This window comes from Arachis hypogaea, chromosome 14 (genome assembly GCF_003086295.3).
Source record: "Arachis hypogaea cultivar Tifrunner chromosome 14, arahy.Tifrunner.gnm2.J5K5, whole genome shotgun sequence".
NCBI lineage: Eukaryota > Viridiplantae > Streptophyta > Magnoliopsida > Fabales > Fabaceae > Arachis > Arachis hypogaea.
This window is the reverse complement of record NC_092049.1, coordinates 127,993,083-128,001,292: the sequence shown is the minus strand read 5'-3', so window position 1 is coordinate 128,001,292 and position 8,210 is coordinate 127,993,083.

Below are 8,210 nucleotides of genomic sequence, written 5' to 3'. Positions count from 1 at the left end.
TCTGAATGTTCTTTAGATAAGAACTTCCCTTGATTCCAAAGTGGTTTTGGAACGCTCTCTTTCTTGCCTCTTGAAGTGGGTTATTTTCCCTTAGGAGCCATGATCTTAGTGATCACGGATAAACACACCAAACTTAGAGGTTTGCTTGTCCTCAAGCAAAAGAAAAGAAAGGAGAGGGATAGAAGGAGAGCTAGGTGCAATTGTTGATGGAAGGGGAGGGAGGCCGAACCCATATTTAAAGGGAGGGGGTGGGTTCGAAAATTTAGAAAAGATATGATAAAAAAGATTGATTTGGAAAAGATAAGATAGAAGATATGATAAGAGAGGATATAGTTTAAAATTGAAAAGATATGAAAGATTTTTGAAATACTGGCGTTCAACGCCCAGTGGATGCTTCTGTTGGGCGTTGAATGCCCAAAATAGACTTTTACTGGCGTTTTCTTGCCAGTGAACTCTTTTTCTCTGTTTTGCGTGCAGAATCCTTCTGTAACCCTGTGAACTTATACAATTGACTCTTTACCTTAGGATCAATAAACTTTATATAAACAAATAAAATCAAGAATAGGGCAAAATGCTTAGAGGAAGTGATGCCCCATGGCTGGGTTGCCTCCCAGCAAGCGCTTCTTTATTGTCTTTAGCTGGACCTTGCTGAGCTTTTAATCTAGCTTCAGCCTTGAGCACTCTTGCTCAACATTGCCTTCAAGATAGTGCTTGATTCTCTGCCCATTAACAATGAACTTCTTATCAGAATCAATATCTTGAAGCTCCACATAACCATATGGTGATACACTTGTAATCACATATGGTCCCCTCCACCGGGACTTCAGTTTTCCGGGGAATAGCCTGAGCCTAGAGTTAAACAACAGAACCTTTTGTCCTGGTTCAAAGATTCTAGATGACAGCTTCCTGTCATGCCATTTTTTATTTTTCTTTATAAAGCTTGGCATTTTCAAAAGCAGTGAATCTGAATTCCTCTAGCTCATTTAGCTGGAGCAATCTTTTTTCTCCAGCTAATTTGGCATCAAAGTTTAGGAATCTGGTTGCCCAGTAGGCTTTATGTTCCAGTTCCACGGGCAGGTGACATGCCTTACCATACACAAGTTGGTATGGAGAGGTCCCTATAGGAGTCTTGAATGCTGTTCTGTATGCCCACAGAGCATCATCCAAGCTTCTTGCCCAATCCTTTCTACGGGTGCTTACAGTCTGTTCTAGGATTCTTTTTAGCTCTCTGTTAGAGACTTCAGCTTGTCCATTAGTCTGTGGATGATATGGAGTCGCCACCTTGTGGCGAATCCCATACCGGACCATGGCAGAGTAAAGCTGTTTGTTGCAGAAGTGAGTGCCCCCATCACTGATTAGTATTCTGGGGACACCAAACCTACTAAAGATATATTTCTGGAGGAACTTCAACACTGTTTTAGTATCATTGGTGGGTGTGGCAATGGCCTCAACCCATTTTGATACATAGTCAACTGCCACCAGAATATAAGTGTTTGAGAATGATGGTGGGAAAGGTCCCATGAAGTCAATTCCCATACGTCAAACAACTCAATCTCCAAGATTCCTTGTTGAGGCATGGCGTAACCATAAGGCAGATTACCAGCTCTTTGGCAACTGTCACAGTTACGTACAAACTCTCGGGAATCTCTATAGAGTGTGGGCCAATAGAAGCCACATTGGAGGACCTTGGTGGCTGTTCGCTCACCTCCAAAATGGCCTCCATATTGAGATCCATGGCAATGCCATAGGATCCTCTGTGCTTCTTCTCTAGGAACACACCTACGGATTATTCTGTCTACACATCTCTTAAAGAGATAGGGTTCATCCCACAAGTAGTACTTTGCATCAGTGATTAATTTTTTCTTTTGTTTCCTGTTGTACTCTTTGGGTATGAACCTTGCAGCTTTATAGTTTGCAATATCGGCAAACCATGGTGTTTCCTGAATGGCAAATAAATGCTCATCCGGAAAAGTCTCAGAGATCTCAAGAGAGGGGAGGGACGTCCCTTCTACTGGCTCTATCCGGGACAGATGATCAGCCACTTGATTCTCTATCCCTTTTCTGTCTCTTATTTCTATATCAAACTCTTGCAGAAGCAACACCCATCTGATGAGCCTGGGTTTTGAATCCTGCTTTGTGAGTAGATATTTAAGAGCAGCATGGTCAGTATACACAATCACTTTTGATCCTACTAAGTATGATCTGAACTTGTCAATGGCATAAACCACTGCAAGTAATTCTTTTTATGTGGTTGTGTAATTTTTCTGGGCATCATTTAAAACGCGACTAGCATAATAAATGACGTGCAGAAGCTTGTCATGCCTCTGTCCCAATACTGCACCAATGGCGTGATCACTGGCATCACACATTAGCTCAAATGGTAATGTCCATTCTGGTGCAGAAATAACTGGTGTTGTGACCAGCTTAGCTTTCAGCGTTTCAAACGCCTGCAGACACTCTGTGTCAAACACAAATGGCATGTCAGCAGCTAGCAGATTGCTTAGAGATTTTGCAATTTTTGAAAAATCCTTTATAAACCTCCTATAGAATCCTGCATGCCCTAGAAAGCTTCTGATTGCCTTAACATTGGCAGGTGGTGGTAATTTTTCAATTACCTCTATTTTTGCTTGATCCACCTCTATTCCCTTGTTTGAGATTTTATGCCCAAGGACAATCCCTTTAATCACCATGAAGTGACATTTTTCCCAATTTAAAACTAGGTTGGTCTCTTGGCATCTCTTCAGAACAAGTTTCAGGTGATCAAGACAGGAGCTGAATGAGTCTCCATATACTGAGAAGTCATCCATGAAGACTTCCAGAAATTTTTCTACCATATCAGAGAAAATAGAGAGCATGTATCTCTGGAAGGTTGCAGGTGCATTACACAGCCCAAATGGCATCCTTCTATAACCAAACACTCCAGATGGACATGTGAATGCTGTTTTCTCTTGATCCTGGGGATCTACTGCAATCTGATTATAGCCTGAGTAGCCATCCAGAAAGCAGTAATAATCATGACCTGCCAGTCTTTCTAGCATCTGGTCTATGAATGGTAAAGGAAAATGATCCTTTCTGGTGGCTGTATTGAGCCTTCTATATTCAATACACATGCGCCACCCTGTAACTGTTCTTGTAGGAACCAGTTTATTTTTTTCATTATGAATCACTGTCATGCCTCCCTTTTTTGGGACGACTTGGACAGGGCTCACCCAGGGGCTATCAGAAATAGGATAAATAATCCCAGCCTCTAGTAATTTGGTGACCTCTTTCTGCACCACTTCCTTCATGGCTGGATTTAGCCGCCTCTGTGGTTGAACCACTGGTTTAGCATTATCCTTCAATAAGATTTTGTGCATGCATCTAGCTGGGCTTATGCCCTTATGGTCACCTATGGACCACCCAAGAGCTGTCTTGTGTGTCCTTAGCACTTGAATAAGTGCTTCCTCTTCGTGTGGATTTAAAGCAGAGCTTATGATCACTGGAAAGGTATCACCTTCTCCCAGAAATACATATTTCAGGGATGGTGGTAATGGTTTGAGCTCGGGTTTAGGAGATTTTTCCTCTTCTAGAGGAAATTTCAGAGGCTCTTTCATCTCCTCTGAATCCTCCAAATCAGGCTGAACATCTTTAAAGATGTCTTCCAACTCTGATTCGAGACTCTCAGCCATGTTGATCTCTTCTACCAAAGAGTCAATAAGATCAACTTTCATGCTGTCTTTTGATGTGTCTGGATGCTGCATGGCTTTGACAGCATTCAACTTAAACTCATCATCATTGACTCTCAGGGTTATTTCCCCTTGTTGGACATCAATGAGGGTTCGTCCAGTTGCTAGGAAGGGTCTTCCTAGAATGAGAGTAGCACTCTTGTGCTCCTCCATTTCCAGCACTACAAAGTCAGTGGGAAAGGCGAATGGCCCACCTCTGACAATCATGTCTTCAATCACTCCTGATGGGTATTTAATGGAGCCATCAGCAAGTTGGAGACATATCTGGGTTGGTTTAACTTCTTCAGTTAAGCCAAGCTTTCTGATAGTGGATGCAGGTATTAGGTTGATGCTTGCCCCAAGATCGCATAAAGCTGTCTTGGTGCAATTACCTTCTAATATGCATGGTATCAGAAAACACCCAGGGTCTTTAAGCTTTTCAGGAAAGCTTTTTAGAATGACTGCACTGCATTCTTCAGTGAGGAGAACTCTTTCTGTTTCTCTCCAATCCTTTTTATGACTCAAGATCTCTTTCATGAACTTGGCATAAGAAGGTATTTGCTCAAGTGCCTCTACGAATGGAATCTTTATTTCAAGAGTCCTGAGATAATCTGCAAAGCGAGCAAATTGCTTATCCTGCTCCTCTTTCCGGAGTTTTTGAGGATAAGGTATCTTGGCTTTATATTCCTCAACCTTAGTTGCTGTAGGTTTATTGCCTACGGAAGTGGTTGAAGAAGCCTTTTTAGAGGGGTTGTCATCAGCACTTGTGTGTGTCTGATCCCTCACTGGCAATTCAGTGCCAGAGTTAGAAGCTGGAGTGACGTTAGACGCCAACTCCTTGTCTGTTCCTGGCGTCTGAACGCCAGAACTGTGCCCATTTTGGGCGTTCAACGCCAGATCCTTGCTTGTTTCTGGCATTGAACGCCAGTCCTTGCTTGTTACTGGCATTGAACGCCAGTCCTGAGCATGGTCTGGGCGTTCAGCGCAAGCCTTCCACCCAACTTCTGGCGTTTTGGCGCCAGAATTATTTTTCCCTGGGCTCTTACTGTCCTCAGATGGATTTTGGGTGGTTTGCTCATTTCTTGGTTTCCTGCTGCCTTGAAGAGGGGTATTTAGTGCTTTCCCACTTCTTAGTTGAACTGCTTGGCATTCTTCTGTTATTTGTTTTGACAGCTGCTGCCTTGTTTGCTTTAATTGTACTTCCATGTTTATATTAGCCATCCTTGTCTCTTGTAGTTTATCCTTGAATTCAGCTAACTGCTTTGTTAGAAAATCCAATTGCTGATTGACTTCAGCAGCTTGCTCTGCAGGACTGAGTTCAGCAGTTACTGTTTTAGCCTCTTCTTTCATGGAAGGGTCACTGCTTAAGTACAGGTGCTGATTTCTAGCAACTGTATCAATGAGCTCTTGAGCTTCTTCAATTGTCTTTCTCATGTGGAGAGATCCACCAGCTGAGCAATCTAAAGAGATCTGAGCTCTTTCTGTCAGCCCATAATAGAAGATGTCTAACTGAACCCACTCTGAAAACATTTCAGAGGGACATTTTCGTAGCATCTCTCTGTATCTCTCCCAGGCATCATAAAGAGATTCATTATCTCCTTGTTTAAAGCCTTGGATGTCCAACCTTAGTTGTGTCATCCGTTTTGGAGGAAAGTATTGATTCAGAAATTTTTCTGCCAGCTGTTTCCATGTCCTTATGCTAGCCTTAGGTTGGTTATTTAACCACCTCTTGGCTTGGTCTTTTACAGCAAATGGAAACAGTAATAATCTGTAGACATCCTGATCTACTTCCTTATCATGTACTATGTCAGCAATTTGTAAAAACTGTGCCAGAAACTCTGTAGGTTCTTCCTGTGGAAGACCGGAATACTGGCAGCTTTGCTACACCACGATAATGAGCTGAGGATTCAACTCAAAGCTACTGACTCCAATGGAGGCTATGAAGATACTACTCCCATATGAAGCAGTAGAGGGGTTAGCATATGACCCCAGAGTCCTCCTGGACTGTTCATTTCCACTTAGATCCATGATGGAGAAAGGGAGATAAAAAAAAATATTTATTTTTATTTATTTATTTAATTATTTCGAAAATAAAATAAATTAAAATAAAAAGAGGTGAAAATTTTCGAAAAAAATGAGGAGAGAGAAAGTGGTCAGGAAGTTTTGAAAAAGATATGATTTGAAAAAGATTTAAAATTTTTTTTAAAAAAATCTAAATTTTTAAAAATAACTTTCGAAAATTTGTTTTAAAAATAGAGAGAAAAGATATTTTTGAATTTAAAGAGGAAAGAGAGAAACAATAAGATAGCCCAAGATTTAAAAATTTTTAAATCTAATGCTCCTTGTTTTCGAAAATTTTGGAAGGAAAACACCAAGGAACACCAAACTTAAAAATTTTAAGATCAAGACACAAGGAAAACTCAAGAACACTTTGAAGACTCACAAGAACACAAGAGCATGAAGAAAGAACACCAAACTTAAAATTTTTAGAAAACCAAAATAAATTTTCGAAAAACAAAGGAAAATCAACAAGAAAACACCAAACTTGAAGTTTGGCACGAGATTTAATAGAAAAAAAATATTTTTTTTGAAAAATTCTTGAAAAGAAAATAAAAGACTCTGACCCAAAAAAAAATTTCCTAATCTAAGCAACAAGATTCACCGTCAGTTGTTCAAACTCGAACAATCCCCGGTAACGGCGCCAAAAACTTGGTGCACGAAAATTACTTCACACTATGTAATTCCGCACAACTAACCAGCAAGTGCACTAGGTCGTCCAAGTAATACCTTACGTGAGTAAGGGTCGATCCCACGGAGATTGTTGGTCTGAAGCAAGCTATGGTTATCTTGCAACTCTTAGTCAGGATATTAATTAGTGGCTATCAATTGACTTGCAAATGAACAAGAGAGCATGAATTAAAGGTTACTTGTTATGCAGTAAATGAGAATATGTTGGAGTTTTGGAGATGCTTTGCCTTTTGAATCTCTGCTTTCCCTCTATCTTCTTCTTCACGCACGCACGTTCCTCCTATGGCAAGCTGTGTGTTGGAGGATCACCGTTGTCAATGGCTACCATCCTTCCTTTCAGTGAAAATGGTCCAGATGCGCTGTCACCGCACGGCTAATCATCTGTAGGTTCTCGATCATACTGGAATAGGATTTACTATCCTTTTGCGTCTGTCACTACGCCCAGCACTCGCGAGTTTGAAGCTCGTCACAGTCATCCAATCCCAGAATCCTACTAGGAATACCACATACAAGGTTTAGACTTTCCGGATTCTCAAGGATGCTGCCAATGGATTCTAGCTTATACCACGGAGATTCCAATTAAGGAATCTAAGAGATACTCATTCAATCTGATGTAGAACAGAGGTGGTTGTCAGGCACACATTCATAGGTTGAGAATGGTGATGAGTGTCACAGATCATCACATTCATCATAATAAGGTGCAAATGAATATCTTAGATAGGAACAAACATGATTGAATAGAAAACAGAAATACTGGCATTAACTCATCGAGGCACAGCAGAGCTCCTCACCCCCAACAATGGAGTTTAGAGACTCATGCCGTCAAAAGGTACAAAGTTTTTTTATCTAAAATGTCATGAGATACAAAATAAATCCCTAAAAATTGTTTAAATACTAAACTAGTAACCTAGGTTTACAGAAAATGAGTAAACTATAACAGATAGTGCAGAAATCCACTTCTGGGGCCCACTTGGTGTGTGCTGGGGCTGAGACTAAAGCTTTCACGTGCCTGGGGCTGTTTTGGGCGTTCAACGCCAGCTTTGGATCCTTTTCTGGCGTTGAACTCCAACTTGCAACTTGTTTCTGGCGCTGGACGCCAGAATTGGGCAGAGATCTGGCATTGAACGCCAGTTTACGTCATCTATCCTTGAGCAAAGTATGGACTATTATATATTTCTGGAAAGCCCTGGATGTCTACTTTCCAACGCAATTGGAATCACGCCATTTGGACTCCTGTAGCTCCAGAAATTCCATTCCGAGTGCAGAGAGGTCAGAATCCAACAGCATCAGCAGTCCTTTTTCAGCCTGCATCAGATTTTTGCTCAGCTCCCTCAATTTCAGCCAGAAAATACCTGAAATTACAGAAAAACATACAAACTCATAGTAAAGTCCAGAAATGTGAATTTTGCCTAGAAACTAATGAAAATAAACTAAAAACCAACTAAAACATACTAAAATCTATATGAAATTAACCCCAAAAAGCGTATAAAATATCCGCTCATCAAGGACACTCGACGACCTGTGAGGAGGGAGATGGGCCACAGAGAGCGCCGACCAGGTGAGCCGGTCAGGAGGGAGAGGGCCAGGCCTTGACAAGCTAGGGGTGATGTGGAGTCTGAGGAGGAGGCGGAGTACGACCACCAGGAAGATGACAGTGACATCCCACAGCACGATGTGGCTTCACCTACGGGACCGACTCTTCCACCTCCTCCCCGTCCTCCAGGGCACCGAGCGTGGCATTCATTCGGTTCCGATTGG